Source organism: Capsicum annuum, chromosome 1, assembly GCF_002878395.1.
Source record: "Capsicum annuum cultivar UCD-10X-F1 chromosome 1, UCD10Xv1.1, whole genome shotgun sequence".
NCBI classification, from domain to species: Eukaryota; Viridiplantae; Streptophyta; class Magnoliopsida; order Solanales; family Solanaceae; genus Capsicum; species Capsicum annuum.
The window spans coordinates 92,645,752-92,666,753 of record NC_061111.1 but is presented as its reverse complement, the minus strand read 5'-3'; the positions used below and the strand labels follow the sequence as shown (position 1 = coordinate 92,666,753).

Here is a 21,002-nt window from a genome sequence, read left to right as displayed (position 1 = left end):
GACATATATGTGGATCAATACTTTGAGGATGTACTGAGTATATGGGTGTGAAATGTATAAGTAAAACATCATCTCATCATCATAACTTATAAAACAATACATGCTAAATGTAAATGACTCACATAAGCTGAAATATCTGAAATATGGAAAATAATAGTCATGAGAAACAAATCACACTTGTGAATCTAGAGAGCCATAAAATTTAGTTCTAAAAGTTGTACTAAAGTTCTATCTGTAAATCATACTTTCTATGTGTAGAAAGGACTGACTCTTTAAATCTGAAATCTGAAACTAATAACTTTCTATAAAGCATAATCTGCGTAAGCTTTGTGAGCCTTTACACTTAGTTTTATAAAAGCTTTCTGTTATTCTTTTTTTGAGAAACTATTCAAAAAATCTTCACCCTTAAGCTATAAGGAAAACACTTTATCTTAAGGCTTTAAACCAATAGACAGTTTTAAAAGTAGGGGACATCTTTTTGGGAGGTTCTTCTAATCGACATGTACACCATATGAGCATCCATGGTATCCCACGACTAGCTCCCGTAAGGTTAGGGTTGTTCTACCCTTGCCATTGGAATAGAACAATCTCATCTCAGTGATCACAATCTCAGTCATCCACATAGAAGTGGGAATAATGTAAATCCTACGATGGCACGTAGTTCCAGCGTATGAAACCATAGTAACGTACCCATCTCGGTGCTAAATACTACTCCCAATCTCATTCTCAAAATCTTAAGAAAAATCCACTTTAAAAGTAATCTAATGGTTTATAATGAAAACCAACTATAAATATGTAATCTGAATCTGTAAAGTGGATTTCATATCTATTCTGAGACCAAAAGGTCAAATCTCTATCTAAAATATGAAAACAATCTAGTCATAGGGTGCTTATAGCACAAACAATCTTGAAACAACAATCTTTAATTGGGGTCTAATGACCCAAGCATTAAACTCATGTTAAAACATCTCAAAATTCATACTTGGTAATGAAACCATTCATAAATCATCTTAATATCTGGAAATCTCAATAATATGCATTGAAATATAAACATAATCATGTGATTCAACTTTTAAATCATGGGAAATCTCATAATCTTGCAAATAATGATAATGGGTATAAACCCTAACATGAAATTCATGGAAAATCATATAAATTGCAGTAAATTTGTAATAAAAAAAAAGTTTTGGGCACAAGGATGAAAGATTTATCCTTGTTCAAACCCCACATACCTTGGTAGATGATTTGATGAAGAACTTTAAGTTATTGACTCCAAATTGAGTTCTTGAAATGAGGTCTTGACTATCTTGTCTTGGGAATCTTCAATCTAAAGCTTTCTTAGAGAATCTATGGTAGAATTTGATTTCTTGGAGAAGGGGATTTTGGTTCTATGGTTTTGCTTTTGAAGAGAATGATCAATAATGTGCAAAATTGCTTGAAAATATGATTAATCTCATGTTTAAGATGGATTGAGGCCTTGGGAATTGACCAAAATACCCTTTATAAACTGATGAATGGAACTGAAAAATGTAATATTTTTCTGATTTGGATGGCCACCATGATGCGCCACAATTACGGTGGCTCACTGAAAAAGGACGAGCGGGAACTAGGCGCTCACTGCGATGCGCCACAATTGCGGTGTCCCTTGGATTTCCATTTTGGCCCTTGGCGCGACGCGCCAAAATCGCGAAGTCTCACTGGAATGGAACAATTGGGAAAATGGACTTCTCCACGATGCGGGGCTAGAGGGCCGCTAGAATTTGACAATTGTAGCTTTTGCCTTCTCCGCGACGCGCTGAAAGTCCAAGTGGCACACTATTTTATTAAAAAAGCTCTAAATTCTTCACCGAGTGTCAGAATTGGGCGAATTTGGTATCGATGGAAAGCTTATTCAATTTTCAACATAATAAAAATTCAAAATCTTGAAAATACCACATGAAATAAATGGTATTCATCTTTGAAGAAATTTCTTGATATTCTAGGGGCGAATTTAAGCTTGGAAAAGTATGAGGTATTACACATCATCCACAATTAAATCACAGGAACAACAATTGTAAATACATGCTTGTAATAAAACAAACTTTGGGGAAGAGGTACATGCGTTAGACACATAAAAATTTGAAAGAAATTTGGAGCTTGAAACCCAGAAGATGAATGTATGGTGAAACCCTTAAGTTTTTCTTGAGTTTTGAGTTTGAGAGTGAAAGCGAGCAATTGATTTTGAAAAACCTATGGGTGAAAGGACCCAAAAGCGCTACATCCTAAGTGAATAAAATAAAAATGGCATGATTTTTACACCTCGACGTGCCACGGACTTATTTCGGAGGCTAACCTTTGTGCCACACTGCTTATTGATTATTCTCCGTGACACACGATATTGCGGAGCCATACTAACTCCGTACCATACCAATATCGTGGAGGATAACCTCCGTGGAATGCCAAAAATGCAAAGGCTTACTGCCTCAAAATTTTAAAATAGCCTCGAACCCCTTTTGAAAATTCTGAAAATCTTCCTGGACACCTCATTAACATATCTAAACACAATTTAAGTCAAAGATTGATGTGTCGAATACGGATGGATCAAAAATAAAATGATAAAAGTTTTTAGGGTATTACACTAAGTCTATCTTTTCTTTTTCGAAAATGAGTGCAAACGTTCCTCCACAAGTGCCAAATACATGCTAGATGGGGACATTAGAATACACAATACTCACACTTTTTATGATGCTTTCGTGGCAATTCGATACAACACACATGTTGTCTCGTTCCCTAAATGCATCCCTAAACTACTAAAAAAATCACATCCATGAACAGTCATTCTCATAATCTATAACCCCGTAAGCTATTGACAAAATATAATCTAATTCAAAAAATAAAAGAAAACAAAAATAAAGTAACAACTCACATCATGCTCCCGTAATCATATAAGATGTAATTTAAATAAGAATATACACACTGACAAAAACGTTGAATAATTTCTAAAGCTATAATCAAAGGAATAACAAGTATAACTAATACCTGCACCATCAAGTGTGCTTGTTGAAAGAAAAGTTTCTTTGTACGGTCCTCTCAAATGAACACCATCAACCACTACCATAGGTCTGTAAAACTAAAAATCTCGTATCATGGGATATAATGTAATAAACAAATACTTGAACTTATTATTCGTTGTCTTATGCATCCTAATATGAGAATTAGGACATACTGTGTTTAGCATACGTATGTATCACAGTATTTTTTTTTTATATTTATCGGTTGTACCACCTCTAAGCATCACTATTGCTCGCTCTTTAGCTCATCGTACGTTCATGTAAGTAATATCAATTGTATATACGACTTTCATTTCTTTAATTATGTCGATTGGTGTGTGTATTCTTGTATGATTAACCAACTCCGATATTGTAAATTCACACACAAAAGTAGCCAATAATTTTTGTAGAATCCTATCACTAACTTGGCAAGTATGTTCGGAATCAAATTGCCGAATTATAAAAATGTCCGATTTATGCAGAAAATAGGCCTTCAGGATCCATTTACAATCTTCATTATGGAAATGAAGTACATAGCTGAAGCAAATTTAATCAAAATATTTAATACAGTTTTCCATACATAATAGCTTCATGTATAAGTAAGCTTTATGAATAACAGTATTAAACCACTACAAATAATATACAAAGTGTTTGATGTTTAAGAAAGTTGTTATACAAGGACAACTATGTATAAGGTTTATTTTTAGCATAAAGTTATATGTCATCAGCTTCTACATACATAACAACTTTATTTTAGATATTTCTTATAATGACAGTATTAAACCAGTACAATCATATACATAATGTTTGACGTATAAGACAGTACTCTTAACATAAGGACATTTATGTATAAGCTTTATTTTTTTACATAAATGTATTATTCACAACACAGAGTTTTAACTAACAGCTTCCACATAATAACTTTAATGAAGATGTTCATTATATGTAGTGAGTTAACCACTGCAATCTTATACATAATGCAAGATTTACAATAAACTTCAAAACACAAAGTGATCTATGTATAAGAAACATAAAAAATGCATCTATCATCTCATGAATAACACTATCAAACAACTTAACATACTTTGCAAATCATCTAATCTGTATGTTAAAAGATTTAACGAATAAAAAACAACAATCTTATCTCATGTTGGTATGTAAATAGTTTCATATTATACTTCTCTTTATCAGAACGTTTAGCTCTAAAATTAAAGTCATTCGCTAATGTGTATTTTACCATTACAACGAGAGTTGTTTTATCCTTGTAACGTTAATCAACCTTTATTTCTATATTCTTGCGATCAGTAATAAAGTTTTTTACTTCAAACTCTGGTACGTATAATAAATACTGATTTTGTTATTCAATAACGGACAGAGCAAGAGCGTCAGTTTCTGTTCCTTCACCACAAAAGACAGCTCCAGTTTCATGGTCAAACTCTAACTCTTCTTTTGACTTATCCAATGTCAAATGCACAAAGGATAAGATACAAATCTTGAAAAAAATTTCTTCATATCTACATACACCCTTACTCCATTATCATTCCTTATACTAATTGGTGAAGAATTGTCTTCCACGATATATCTGACATCTATTTTTTTCCTAAATTCATCAATAACTAGTTCCTATGCAATCGTCGAGATCAACGTCAAAAATAAGATACTTTCTGCAACAACAAGACCATCACTTTTGTAGCGTTCATATATTATTTTTGATTGCCAAAAATCGAAATTCCTTAATAGAATTGCAATGTTCATATTGTTGCTAGATTTTGAAGGAAAAGAAAGCTTCAACAAAACGAGTTATAATTGGTTGGGGAAACAGATCAATTTTGATCAACGAAATTGATGTGATGTTTCAAATATTCTTGAAATTGAATTACTATTACTAATTTTAAGATTCCACTAATCATAAATTAAATAAGTGGTGTTAATTACGTTAGATAATAAAGGAGGTTGATTAATTTTTCTTAAATATAGTTAAAACGATTGTCTCATATACATAAGGTGTAATGTATAAGGTACGTGAGCATGTATAGGTATATTTAAAATTTGGGAGAGAAAAATTGAATAATAAATTCGGGAGAGAAGGTAAATAACTAGCTAAAGTCCGGATTTATGTTGTTTATACTTTTTTCTTTGATAATCGTAGCATTCGCACACCTCAATTAATTTGTAGTCGGTATTATTGCTCTTACCAACCTTTGTCAACCATTAATTTATAGTTGGTATTATTACTCTAACCAAACAATTAATTAATATGCAGGATTCCAGAGGATGTGAAAGAGAGCCTCGAAACACTAAAGAACGTTTTACTTTAGACATTCATCTTTACGTAATGTGATTGAATGAACTTTTGGGACTGGAAAACATAAATTCAAAATACTAAAACAAGGTATGAATCACTATGTTATTGACACACAAGTGACAATTGTCATAGCTTGTGCAGTGTTAGCAAGAATACCAAAAAAGTGATGAAATATTCACGAAATATGAACGTAAAGATATAGCTACTAATGATATTGATCAACAAATGGCTCAAAAGTAACAATGTTTGTTCGTCTTCTGAGTCATCTGATCAAAAAATGCATACTTAACATGAGAAGATTGTTCGTACTATGTGAGGAGATTATATTAAAAGTACTACACTAAAATTCATGTTCAATCTTACTTTTTGTTGAACTCAAACTTGATCAATAAATACTATATTTTTTTAGAATATCTTTATGATAGTGTATTATTCTTTTGTTGTGAACTTTTGTTTATTTGATAAAATTATATACAAGTTGGGAAAATTTGATTGTTTTCACAACTTTTGTAGTATTTTATGCTCATAAGAAAATTATAACTTAAAAAATTCAAATTACATGTCCAAACAAAACTTCAACTTAATCTCAAATGATTTCATATCATAATTTCTTCTCAAAAGGTAATACGAATCCTAAGAAACAATAATATCGAAGTATAATGGTTCACCAAAATTTTCTAAACCTTGTTTTTATATATTTGAGTAATTCTTCTGAATACATGGCCTATAACGGAAGTGTGGTCACATCCGGTACACTGGAATCATAAGAGCTTAGAAAAAGGTTAAGCTACTGAACTCGCTAAATCAATAATATCTTAAGTGGACTTCTTCTTTGGCATCCTCTGCAACTTCTTCCACTTCAAGTAAATCTGGTAGGACAATCCTGAGAAGACCATGATGACGCTTGTCCATTGCTTTGTGGACAATGGGTTGCCACTTAACACAAATGACACGACAATGCTAACAAACTTGCGCATAGTGGTGATGGTTGTGTTAGTCAGAGAACCAAATTGGCTAATGGTTAGAAAAATGAAGCTCTGGCCAACAGCACCGCATAGACAATACATAAGAATGTCCCACGCTGCCTCAGGATGCTGCTTACAGAATTGAACTGCCTCAACCCACTGGCATTTGGCCAGCCAAACATGAAGATCGTATTGTAAATAGTACCCCACAAATTCATTCCTAACATAATATTCCAAGCAGAAGTCGTAGGGTACCTGACAAAATAAAAGAATTTTGTTACTAACTACAAGTATTTTCTATCTATTTATCGATCTCTCTCTATATATATATAATATATTAAAAGTGAACACTAAAAAGTGATTTGAAGTTTTTATCCTCCATTAAAATACTTTTCTTTAGATAAAACCATCTTTTTACTATTTTCTTCAATTTATTACTTATTTAATTATTATTATTATATTCACTAGAATCCTAAAATATATGAGATTCCTAAAATATATGGAAAAAGAATTAATTAATTTTTCTTTGTACTGATCAATTAGAAAAATACTCCTAAAGGATAGAAAAATATTCCTAAAGACTCTATTAAGGAAATACTTTTATAAATATTGAGATCCACGTTAAACAAGATAAGAAACTAGTTTACTTATTGTGAAAATATGATTAATGTTCATCTAACTTGACTCGGTTGCATGTCTGATGAATGCTTAATTTTCTAACCATTAACTTCTTCACTATTTTTGTCAACAAAATAGAATTCAACGTGTGTATATATAAATCTTTTTTTTTTCATTCAAGTCATTCTTTAGTGTCAAAATTTTCACTCAGATAAGAATTATTTTCATCAAAACTGAAGCTTTTGTGATCACTATTGTATTATTTTATTGTAGTTTACAGTTCGTAGATAAATTTATAAGTAGTAGATGAATGTCGGTCGATTTTGAGGAATTCTTTTAGGTAAAGATTAGGTTTAATTGTATTGTTTTTATATCTCTATTTTGAGAATTTTTTTTGTGTAAAGGTAAAGTTTAGTTGTATTATTTTTATATCTCTTTAGTTGTATTATTTTGTTATAGTTTTACAGGTGGTAAATGAGTATCGCATGACTTTGAAAAAAAATTGTGTAAAGGTTAAATTCAATTATATTGTTTTGATATCTCTATCATCGAATTGTTTTGTTGCAGTTCACAGGTGGTAGATGAATGTCGATTGGCTTTGAGAATTTTTTCTGATAAAGGTTAGGTTTAATTAAATAAATTCTTCAAAAGATGTTGAATTTAATTATTGTATTCATCTTTATTATTTAAACAAATATCTTATTTAGCGTAACGTTTGAACTCAATAAAATGAGGTACATGCGCTTTGCTTAAACTAGTAATATTAAAAGTTTGAAGGGCCTCAGAAATGTCGTTTGAACTTTTTGTCCTTCATTAAAAGTTTTTGTTTTAGACAAACTCGTTTTTTCACTATTTTTCTAATGTTTATATTTAAAAATTGAAAATTAATTAAATATATTTATGATAAAACCTTTCCTTATTAGAAATCATCCAAATTAATGATAACTAAATACTTTTTTCATTAGTTTATTAATTCTAAATCAGCTAAATTTGAATTTAAAAAACATTAAAAAATCTAGAAATAAATATAAAAGCGTTACAATAAGAAAAATTAAGAAATACCAAAATTTTAAAAGTTTCAAGTACTTAATAAAAATATAATCAATGATTTAGTATAGTTTAAACACAAGGAAATATTTTGAATATAGAAAAAAATAAAAAATAATCGTACTACAAATATGGTTCAAATTGATCTGTTTGTCTAGCAGCAAGAAAAGAGGTTGAAAAGTAATTTGAACTTTACGCACATCATTAAAAATCTCTGTAATAAATAAGATTATTTAATTTTAAATAATCAAACATTACATGTGGAAGGCACTTTCGATTAAACTAATCTAATCAATCACATTTGGCACATCTTTAGCAAATTCAAGGGGGAAAATGTATGTCCATATGCATTTAACAATGTGTTTCTTTTGACTAGCACAATATTTTGGTTAAATCCCTCGTAAGATAGCATCACTCATGCAATTTCTTCTTTTTTAAAAAAAAAGTCATGATGTCCGCTCCAAACTTTTTCGCACTTCAACTGATTCCATTGGATACCCCCACCTCCCACCAGCAGTAGGTACCAGATAAATCTGTTCACCAAACAAATTCTTCTACTCTTGATCAAGTTTCATCAGACAACCCAACACTTCCAGAAGTGAAATCCCCTGAGATACCCGCATGAACATATAATGTATTTATTAACTAGCATGAATGAGGTGGTTAAGTGGTCTACATCTTTTTTTTTTGCCTAAGCCATGCAAATGTGTTCTTTCAAGTTTTGAAGAACTTACCCTGCCCAAAAAAGGATACCAGACCTGAAGGAGGATACATCAAACTCCTAAAAATTCTATAGGAGTTTTCATAATTAACCTAGACGTGTCTCTTTTGACATTGAGCTACCTTATGTGTCAATTCACAATCAGAAATTTAGCTTATGGTGTAACCCAAAAATCTTAAATAAATTGAACTAATAATATGAATTTGAAGGAGAATAAATAAAACGTCAAAAGTATACAAAACAAAAAAATGGTTGTGCTCATGGAGTGCAGTGACCTAAAAAGTCCAAGGCTCATGAATTCTTCCCTTGCTTCCCATTACATCATAAATGATTTATAAACTTTATACCTCCCTTGATTGATTGTTCATGGATTCCATAACCTCTTGCGCTAATTTCTACTGACACATTTCTAATCATCCTAACACAGATCTACATGTTATTTAACAGATCGGTAAGGATCATCTTGTACACCACCTACCCTAAACCTCTTGTCACCAAAACAAACCCTTTAATACTACACCCCTACCTAAACCATAAAAGACCAATAGGCAGGTGATGAGAACCATGGAAACCCTAAAAGTCCTGTAGTAGGTGGAGAGAGAACGAAGAGCAGTTAGCACCATGAAAAGCCTCCAACAAGCAATTTCTCATGTTTTACATAGCTGGTTGCTTGTCGTTTCTCTATTTAGGTTCAGACCGTTCCAATGTTTTGTTTCCTTGTCAAAAAGAGTCACCAAGTATAGAATACTCACAAGAGAGAACTGTTATGATTTAAGCACGGGAGAAGAGAAGCTAGTGAGAATAATATTCATCGTCAAACATTAAAATTGTTATTAAGATCACACCAGCATTAATATTTGGTAAATAACTGCTAGCAAGTCCCAAATTGGCCCTGGGGGTCCCAAAAAAAAAAAAAAAATTGGCCTGTGCTTTGGTTTCTTGGTCTCATATATATGTTAATCCCAAAAAAACCCAGCTTGAGAGGTGTATAAATTGCGTAGTTGAGAAAATTCTGAAGTTACTTTGGAGTAAAGAGAACAAAGCTCATTTTCTTAATTTGCATGCTTCTCAGGGAGAGTAGACAACTTGAGGCAGAGGAATATTCGATGAATTGTGGTTGACCTAGAATACATGCATGTCATAGTGCTACACCAATCACTGGTAAAATAATCATGAAGTGAGAAACTGCGATTTGAACAGTTCAATGTGATAAGGCAACAAGCTAGGTAGAGGAGCCACACAATCCAACCAAAAGATAGACATTAATAAGACCACATATGAAGAAAATACCTTGCTTTAATAGAATCTTGAGTAGCATTGGTGAAACCATCAAAGGTGAGGTTCAGGAAACACAGCCCATATCCAACTGGAGCATTGGGGTGCGCCAACTTACTCATAGTTTTTGAGCTAGTCTGAGGACAAAACAAGTATAACAGAAAAGGTAAGCAGTGGTGCTAAAACACATGCTCTGTTTGCTCACATAATCACAAGAATCAAATCTGCAAACTACTGGGACAGACGGAAGAAAACGGGCACCTTTCTCATCTTCTATTTAAAACTTATTTTAATTAATACAGCCGTTTTAAATAAAATGTTACCTTTAAAAGTGCAAATATTGATACTCCACCGGCAACAAGCAGTGTGCACACATTCTCGGGACCTGTATATCTCATGCCATAAACTATTGTGACCATGAGCAGCACTGCAAAAAAGCATTGCAACTGTGAATGTCAGTTAAAAGAAAGCTTTTATGAATATAAATATTTCGTATGAGTAATACACAATATAATCGGAAACAGCCTCTCTACTTTTTCAGAGGTAGCGGTATGGACTACGTACATTTCACCCTCCCCAGACCTCACTGTGTGGGAATATACTGGGTTGTTGTTGTTGTTAACACACAACATAAATATCAACTACAACATTTCCACTAGAAAAACATCTATCAGTAAAGGAAGCAAGAAATTCTCGTTTCCAGAAGCATAACAAAATAAATAACATTTCCAGTTCTTCTACTCATTTTTATAAGCACGTTGTATCCTTATAGATAAGCCTCCATAGCAACCACTAAATAGTCCTACTCATGTCGACAAAAATGTTTGCTAATGCATATATATTCCTTTGTTTGTCTCTTATTCCCAAAAGAGAAAAGAATACATTTGCTCATAGGCATGAAAATACCATATTCTCTTTGAAAGCCAAATCAAGCATCTCTGAACTCTCACATGTCTATCCTTTTGTTATCAATACAACAAAAATATTGTCCCCTATAGCTTTCCATTGATCACTTTTTTCCTATAGTTTTCCATATCTCCTAATTAGCCAACAAACTTGTTTTTAATCGATAGCTTGACAACAAAATTGAAACAGAAACACTAAAAGGGTGGGAAAAAGGAAAGACATTTGTTACAACTTTAAAAAGAATCTTGTTGATGGTACAATACCAGGAATCATTTTTGATGATTTTGCCAGAACCTGCATAGGCAATTAACCTCATCAGTATTTGAAGTGACAACACAAACATTTGAACCAAAGACATAGACTCCCATGACTAGGATATTGATCACAGCCAGTAAAGCATTTCTTGTAGTCCTAAATGTTATTTAAGAAAATTATAGAACTATGGTTTATATTTCACAAGAAGAAAAAAATCCATGGAAATTGGACATGCCTGGGCAGGATAACTAATATACTTCAGTGCTTCAATACCCATTGTTGGTCCAATAGTATTTGTAATGTCAGCACTCCAGTAACTCCACCAGGGAGCACCACCACTGTTTCCGTTGGACCAAATCTTTATCACTGCACAAAAAGCACACTGAATTCTTACCTGATCATCTAACCAGTGCTGATTCAAGCATATATACAATCACCAAGAAACATGGGAACATCAAATACTATAATGTTTTAAACTTACTCATTAATGACCATATCAGGCATACTACATTTTGTGCCAGGTTTAGGAATGCCAAGTGTTCAAACCTCTCTTTGTATGGGCCAAACCGCTTTGTTGACCTAAAAACCAAATACAAACAAATTAACTTAACGTGTATAAATCACGACAAAACTTAATCAATCAATCAACAAGACCTCAATACCAAAGCAGCTAGGATCGGATTGTAATACCCCGAGGACTCTAACCAAAAGTACCACCATGACTCAAGCTCATGAGAAATAAATTATATTGCTTTGGTTGTTTTCTGGTCAAGGGTGACGTGTATTAAGGCCTCAAAGATGTCCTAGCGATTAGGTGAATCAAAACATCCCTTACCGATTGAATTCTTGAGAAGGATTTTGGCATAGTCAACTTCAAACGAACATATATCTTGTTACACTAAGAAATTTTGAGCTCATGACCCACCAACAGATAGTGAATTGAATTAGCTTTCCAACGGTACCAATTTCACCCAAATCCGGTATCGGAGAAAAAAATTATGCCTATTTTACTCTAGCGTGTCAGCCTGAAAACTGTGTGGTGACATTTTGTGACGACTTGTCACAAGTCTGACGGCTTGTCACAAAATGTCGTCACCTTAAGTAGAAAGTCATAAATTCCACCCTTTTGTGATGATATTTCGTGACGATTTGTCACAAATGTCGTCAACTATTTTTTTCAGCAATTAAAGGACGTTTTTATGCAAGGGTATTTTGTTCTTTTTCCCATCTTTTGGAGGCCCCTATATATATGAGAATCCCTATCCAAACCCTAATTTCTTCATTTTCTCTTCCAATTCTCTTAAGAAAATATTTCTAGAGTTTCATTCAAGAACATTAATCTTCCAAAAATCATCCATAAATCTTCAAGAACCAAGTTCCTCATAGTGTGGGCGTCGAGAATCATTTATTACAAGTGCGGATAGAGTCTTAAGCACTAGAATTCATCCAATTTCAAAGATTAAGGTATGTGGGGTTTTGAACAAGAGCAGTCCTATCGTTCTTGTGCCCAAAGGTTTTATTTCTATTATGGATTTATATGATTTTGCAAGTGGGTTTATACCCAAATTATTTTATCATGAGACTATGAGAATATAAATTGTTCAAGCTTTATTATACATAATTATTTTACTATTCCCAAGTTATGACTTGATATTTAATATTATGAATTTCATATTTCTACCATGAGTTGATATTTCAAGTGCTTTCAAGATATGTATCAAGCTTTAAGCTTCCTTATGACAAATTGGATTATGGAGTATATTGATTCATGATATTGAGTTGTTACAGTGAGTCTTGATATTTCCTCAAAGTTATTGATGTTGTCATGATTTAATGAAATGATACATTTTGATATTGAGAAAAATTGATTTGAGTTGAGTCGAGTCTAGTTACGAATCCACAAATTGATTATGATTTGATAAATGAGAGAGAGATTTGATTTGATCTTCATGATAGAACCTTGTGATATTTGTGGTGGATTTCCTAATGCTTTCTGAGCTTATGTCTGGGAGTAGTATTTAGCATCGAGCGGGAAATATGGTATTTCCCCCGAAACTACGTGCCACCATAGGATTGGTATTGATATTTGTGGGCCAGAGGCCGAGTATGAGATTGTGATCACTAAATTGAGGTTGTACTCCCTGGAAAGAGTACGACTCTCCCGCCAATGTGGGGTTCTCTCCTTAGGAGGGCAAAACGTTGGATTCCATTTAGCTCACATGGTTTATGTCGGTTATAAGAACCTCCCATGTCCCTAAGAGTTGAGTTTCTTGAATTACCGAGTCACTCCGTATCTTGAGTTGAAGAGTTGAGTTGTTTATGATGATTTATAAGATTTTTATCATATGATTTATTTACTATGAGATCATGAAAATTATGTTTCAATCTAACTCAAGCCAAGTGAGCCATCATTGTACAAATGCATATTCATGAAATTGATGATGATATTTATATTGTTGCATACACCCCCATATACTCAGTATATTCCAAAGTGCTGACCTACATATTTGCCTATGGGCTACATTTTCTCGTAATGTAGGTTTAGGTACTCAGCCGCAGCCGCGTTAGCAATATTCGGGTGCCTCACTATGTTTCCTCACTGGTGAGTCCTCATGGTTCGAGGAATGTGTCTATATTTTTGTTATATCGTTTTGTTGTTATGGCTTTCAGTACTGTTGATTCAGTTGGGGGTTTGTCCCAAAGGCCCCTTGATTTTGATGTATAGAGGCTTTGTCAGACTAGAGGGATGGTATGTACAGACATTCAATATATAATTTGGTTGTACAGTTTAGTATTCTCCAGTATCTCTCTTGAACCCGATGTGATATATCTCTTTATTATGCATGACTATTGTTGGATTGAGTTCTTTGAGGTAGTGTCTGGCTCCGAGGGTTAGCTTGGGGCTACGTGTATCCCTAAGCACCGTGTGACATCTCGGGATGGAAATTTTGGGGTGTTACAAAGCTTGGTATCAGAGCCTAAGGTTTAAGGAATCCTAGGTCCTAGGGAGTCTGACAAGCCACGTTACGTAGAGTCTTGATCATCGGTGTAGCGTGCCGCATCTATGAGCAAGAGGCTATGGGACATTTTAGGAAAAGTCATTTCTTTCTTTCTAAAGTTTATCGTGCCTACAACTGTCTCTTTATCTGTGATTAACTCGTGCTCTCTTATAACAGAAAATGCCTCCTCGTTGAGCTCGTAGAAACAACGAGCAACCTCAACCCGTTGATCCCTTGAACGAGCATGTGTCTCATGCAGAATTCCAAGCAGCTTTTCAGGCACTATCCCAGGCAGTTGCCGCCTATGCTCAAGCTAACGCCCAGGCTACTGTTTCGCTTCCGTAAGAGAATAATTTTGCTGTAGCTCGAGTTCGTGACTTTATGCGGATGAATCCACCTGAGTTCTGTGGGTCGAAGGTAGGTGAAAACCCACAAATGTACTTGGATGAAGTGAGAAATATCACCCAGATTATGTACGTGACTAAGGAGGAGAGTGTTGAATTGGCTGTCTATCGAATGAAAGATGTTACATATGATTGGGTGGAGATATGGAGGAAGAGTAGAGGGGAGGATGCCACTCCCATGACTTGGCAGTTATCCCAGGATACGTTCTTAGACAGATTCTTTCCTCTTGAGATGAGGGAAGCAAAGATAAAGGAATTCATGAATTTGAGACAAGGCTCTATGACTGTTAAGGAGTATTGTCTTAGATTCAATCAGTTATCCAAATATGCTCCTAGTATGATGGCTGACTCTAGGACCACCATGAGTAACTTTGCGGCTGGCGTGTTGAGTTACGTTGTGAAAGAGTGTAGATCTGCTATGCTTAACAGGGAGATGAACCTTTCTCGGTTGATGATACATACCCAATAGATTGAAGCTGATAATGTGAAAGAGAGGGAGAGAGGGAGAGAGTAAGAGGGAATAAAAGAGCTAGATCAGAGCAGTAGGGATTCGATCAGTCCAGATTCCATGGAGGGAACCGCCCTCAATTCCAGAGATGTCTATTTATGCCCGCGCCTTGGGGCATTTTTCCGCCAAATGAGTACAAAGAGTTTAGATGCGATGAAATAAAGGCCATTCAACACATTCAAACGTTCAACAACCACAAACCCTATGTTTTACCTACCCGACCTATTCTTTGCCTACTCATTTTTATTTATCATGATTTTATCACATTCAACACCATCAATGAACCAAAATTAAATCTAATTCACTTTATCCAAATTCACCCCTTCCCGAATTTCTTTTTATTCTATAAATTTTCACGTGAAAATAATTATTCACCCATATTAACATCAAAGTTACACCATGATAGACTATTCAATCGCCAAACATTCACAAAAAAAGCAACCAAACATAATAATCAACCCATAATCACAACATCAATCCCATAAATTACGATAAAAAATAAAGAGCAAGAGTTAAAGAATCTAAACTTAAATTGTTGATTCATTTTTCAATTAAATAGTGGAGCTTTGTCGATCCGAAACCTCGAGCTAACCAAAATCTCGACCTCGACATCACAATAACTTCGAATAAAATCCGAATCTAATCCATACACAAATTCCTGGATAGAATTTTAACTTCTGCGAAATTATGGGTTGGTTTTCGAGGAATAATAGCTGGAGCCCCACCTTTCGATGGAGTTTTGGTCACTGATTTATTTTTTGGTCAACGGGGGTCACTGGTTCCGGCCAAAAGTCACCAGGAAACAAACTTGACCCTGATGCTCTCTCATTTTTCATATACCTCTCTTTGTTTTCTCTACTTTCTTTCTATTTATCCTCTCTCTCGCTATTTTTCTTCTTCTCTTCTTTCAATTTTTTGTGTATGGGTTTATTTATGTGTGTATATTAGTATGTTTTGTGTGAATTCCCTAATTTGGATGTGAGTATCTAATGGAGCCTCCTCCTCACTGTTTATGTTCGTCGTATATATATCATTGTGTGTGAGTATATAGTGAGTCTCTGTGTGTCTATTATATTCTGTGAATAAGAAGAAAAATAGAAAAGTGTGTGCATATATATAGCTATGTGTTCGATGGAAAACCCATGAGAAAAAATGCCCCTATGCGTATGTGAGTATGTATGTTTATATCAAGTGAGGATGTGTGTGGAAAATGTTTATGAGCTGTGAGTTTGTTAAAGTGTGTGCGGAGAAAAATATGAGTTTAGGGTAGGGGTATGTGGGAGGGAGGTGAGGTAAGGGTATGGGGTTGGGATGGTTAAGATAAGGTCAGGTGTCCAAAGTTGTTATGCTTCTGTTATAAATTTGTTTTTTCTTGTGGAACAATTATTATGTAGTGTGAAATGCACGATAATGAGAATAAAATAGGTAAAATTGACATTTCAGAGGGACAAAATTAGTGTTTACATCATGCCTTTCTTTGGATATAAACATAAAGTGTTTTCAGACAAAACAGTAGACAACAATACAGAAGTTTTCAAAAGAAAGGATCAGAAAGAAGGAGTATGACCGAGTCTTGATTTTGGCATCCTACCTATCTCAAGTTATGTGGGAGTCAAATCACATGTTGTTCAAGGATTGAAAAGGAGAGACTATACCGAGTTAGAGAGTCGAGTAGGGCCCTGTTGAGGTTTCGGTCCACTTCTCTATCATTACATCAAAAAATAAAAATTACAAGTTAAAAACATAAATGAAATTACAAAACCCCTATCTATGCAACTTTCCTTGGCTCTTGACTTGCTATTTCATCACCCTATTCTCCAGGCGGGCTCCTGACCTGCAATTTCCTTACTCTATTCTCTAGGCGAGCTCCCAACTTTCAATTTTATCACCTTGTTGCTTTATTTTTAATTTCTTCAACTAGTTCTCCAGACGGGCTCCTGACTTGATATTTCTTCAAACTGTTGACTTTCAATGTCTTCACCTTGTTGCTTGACTTTAAATTTCCTTACCTTGTTGCTTGACTTTTTATTTATTTGCCTTGTTCTTTAGGTGGGCTTATGAAATCACATCAAACCTAGAAAGAAAATTATCCCAAACAAAGGTTATGATAGAGATCTCGCTTTTCAAAAATAAAGTTTTATTTTTCAAAAGGGTCCTAAAATGATGCTTCTAATAATATGAATTCAATTTTTGCCCCAATTTATCATTAGATAACTTTTGTGAATGTCAAATCCAATCACAATTACTTGCACTTTGTAATGATGAATCAAGACTCTGACCAAGAAATGTATCTCTTGAGAGTAAAATTAAATGACCAAGACTAGAAAGTGTGTCTCCTAAGAATTAAAGTGAGGAATTTTGACTAGAAAGTGCATCTTCTAGAGATAAAGGTTTAAGTTAGGAAGTGTGACACCTGACAAATGAAAACTGACAAGTAGGTGTGTTTTCTAAGGGTTAAGTGAAATGGCTCGACTAGAAAATGCGGCCTCTAGGAGTGAAGTTTCAATTTAGGAAGTGCATCACCTAATAAATGAAACCTGAATTACTCAGATAAGGAGGTGCATCTCTTAGGGGTTGTATTGAAGGACTCGACCAGAAAGTGCATTTTTCAGGAGTAAAGGTTTAAGTTAGGAAGTATGTCACCTAGAAAGCCAAACTTGAACTACCCTGACAAGAAAGTGTCTCCTAAGGGTTAAGTGGAATGACTCGACTAGAAAATGTATTTTCTCGGAGTAAAGGCTTAAATTAGGAAGTGAACCACCTAACAAGTGAAACTTGAATTACCCTAACAAGAAAGTGCATCTTCTAAGGATTAACTACTCAACTAGAAAGTACATTTTTTTGGAGTAAAGGCTTAAGTTAGGAAGTGAACCACCTAACAAGCGAAACTTGAATCACCCTGACAAGAAAGTGCATCTCTTAAGGGTTAACTACTCAACTAGAAAGTATATTTTCTAGGTGTAAAGGCTTAAGTTAGGAAGTGAACCACCTAACAAGAGAAACTTGACTACCCACCAAGAAAGTGTGTCTCCTAAGGATCAGGTGAAATGACTCGACTAGAAAGTGAATTTTCTAGGAGTCAAGACTTAAGTTAGGAAGTGCATCACCTAAGTAAAATTTGAATTACCCAATCAAGGAAGTGCGTTTTCTTACAAATGCCACTTGAATTACCCAGATAAGAAAATACGTCTCCTTACAAATGCCACTTAAATTATCTAGATAAGGAAATGCGTCTACTTACAAATGGCACTTAAATTACCTAAACAAGGAAATACGTCTCCTTATAAATGTCTCTTGAATTATTCAAACAGGGAAATACGTCTCCTTACAAATTCCACTTAAATTACCCAGACAAGAAAATGTGTCTCCTTAGAAATGCCACTTAAATTACCCAAACAAGGAAATGCATCTCCTTACAAATGTCACTTAAATTACTCAAACAGGGAAATGGGTCTCCTTACAAACATCACTTAAATTACCCAGACAAAGAGATACGTCTCCTTACAAATGCCACTTAAATTACCTAAAAAGAAAATACCTCTCCTTATAAATTCCATTTGAATTATCCAAATAAGGAAATGTGTCTCCTTATAAATGCCACTTAAATTACCTAGAAAAGAAAATGCGTCTCCTTACAAATGCCACTTTAATTACCCAAGGAAATACGTCTCTTTACAAATGTCATTTGAATTACCTGAACAAGAAAATGTATCTCCTTACATATGCCGCTTGAATTAACCAAACAAGTAAACGTGTCTCCTTACAAATACCACTTAAATTATCCATATAAGAAAATGTATCTCCTTACAAATACCATTTGAATTACCTAAGGAAATGTGTCTCCTTATAAATGCCGCTTAGATTAGCCAAACAAGGAAATGCGTCTCCTAAAGATTAAATAGAAAGACTCAATTAGAAAGCGTGACTTCTAGGAGTGAAGGTTCAACTTAAGAAGTGCATCATCTAATAAATAAACCTGAATTATCCAGACAAGGAAGTGTGTTTCCTAGGGATACTGGATTATGAGTTTTACAATAGTTTTGATTACCAAACTTGTGTAGCAACATTGCCTCTTGCATTTGTAGAAGTGAGGAATTATGACCTTTGATATTTAAGCTTTGAAATCCTTGACTTGAGTGTTCCTATTTTATACAAAGAAAACTTATGAGTTTAAGAACATGGTGGCTGGTTTGTGGCTTTAGCTTTCACGACAATCACTCTTGCCCTCGTCACGTTTAATCTTGTTTCCAACTATTAGCATATGTCATTGACATGCTACATCATTAACCCAAACATAGATTATTAAGAGCGACTCTAAAACAAACACAGTATCTCTACTTTTCCATGCTCCTTAGATAAAACCCTTGAACCTTGGTATTTCCATGAGTTCCCAGACTTATCTGTTGACAAAATTTCTGCATGACTTATTTGGCTCACAGTCATGTCTCTTTCATGTGCTGGCCATTTTGTCTTGCTTTATGAAATTAAAGAAGTTGGTAACCAGTTTTGAAATCTTTTCTCACTTGCTTTGACTCAAAGACATAAGAAAAATAACTTTCCATTTGAAATACTGACTCAAGAAAATAAAAATAAAAATATAAAGAAGAAAGAACAGACAATGAATGTCCCCATTGAAACAGGGGAAAATTTTTTATATGAAAGTGGCAGTCAACTCTAATGATTATGACATGCATCTTGGATTACACTACCTGATCTTTCCATCCTAACTTTCACCAAATGTTTTTGAGTTGATGGCCCTAAAATTGAGTTGCTTCCTTAGGCCAATCACATTCAGAGACTTCATTTGGCTAGTGATACCTTTAAGGGTTTTTTCTAACAGGCCTCTCTCATTTTCTTTCTCTCAGCTCGCCATTTACCTATGATGTCCGTGAGGGTTTTCTCCAATGAGACTCTCTTATTTTCATTTCTCTCAACTCACCATTTTCTTACGATGCTCATGAGGGTTTTTACTGATAAGACTCTCTTATGTTATATCTCTCAACTTACCATCGTCTTATAATGCCCGTGAGGGTTTTCACCAATAAAACTCTCTTATTTTTATTTCTCTCCTGATTTCTTAAGCTAAGGAAGACAAGTAGTTCCAAAAATGCATTATCATAGGCATTACATGCTAAGCCTTATAATTCTCAAAGATTGATCTAAAGGCCTTTCTTTGATTATAACTTGGCTTTTGGATAAGATTGGAAATAAAGAATGACATGAGGCCCAAACGACACTTGAAACGGGGTGGAACTTACAACTTTTAGAATCGACTAAAAAATTAAAGATTAACTCATGTCGTAGTTTCTTTTGAGTGAGTAATTCTAAATTATTTATTTGGTTGGACCGAGTCCAAAGTAGGGCTGCCTACGTATCTCACCCCCAAGAGGGGAGAATTAGGTCACATGTAGTCCCGACAACTCACTCTTTTTCTTGACTCTGATTTCTTTCCTTTTTTTTTCTTATGTACTCTTTTCTCTTTGAAACTTTTTCTGACTCTATTTTTCTTGACACTCATCTCTTTTCTTTCTTTTTAGACATATTTTTGTCTTATTTTCTTGAACTTTTTCAAAATCTATTTTGTTCGACACTTTTTCTTTTGAACTTTGCTGATTCTATCTTGATTCCAAAGGAAGGGTATGAAATAAAATAGGACTAAAGCTCAAATAGGGTAAACAAAAGATGACACAATGTTTGGATAGCAGAATAAAATACCTTCGTCATATCAATCTTTAAAAATGCAAGTACATAACATGCAATATGAAAGTTTGAGATGAAGATCATTTATGACATTTTTTTACAGTACTAACTTTAACTAAGCCTTTGTGTTAGTACTTCTTCTTCACTTTGTCCAGCATACAACTCCACCTTTTTTATACATCTCTCACATCAAATGAATCTTGTTTTTGTGGAGCTGATTATCTTCTTGTTTCTCTTGATATAGGGATCACACATCCACTACTTGACCTA

At 34.1% G+C, this 21,002-nt stretch overlaps 1 pseudogene; it reads right to left on the bottom strand.

Moving 5' to 3' along the window:
* Positions 1-6,149: 6,149 nt before the first annotated feature.
* The window catches only part of LOC107857700, a 62,933-nt pseudogene continuing 48,080 nt past the window's right edge, over positions 6,150-21,002 (bottom strand).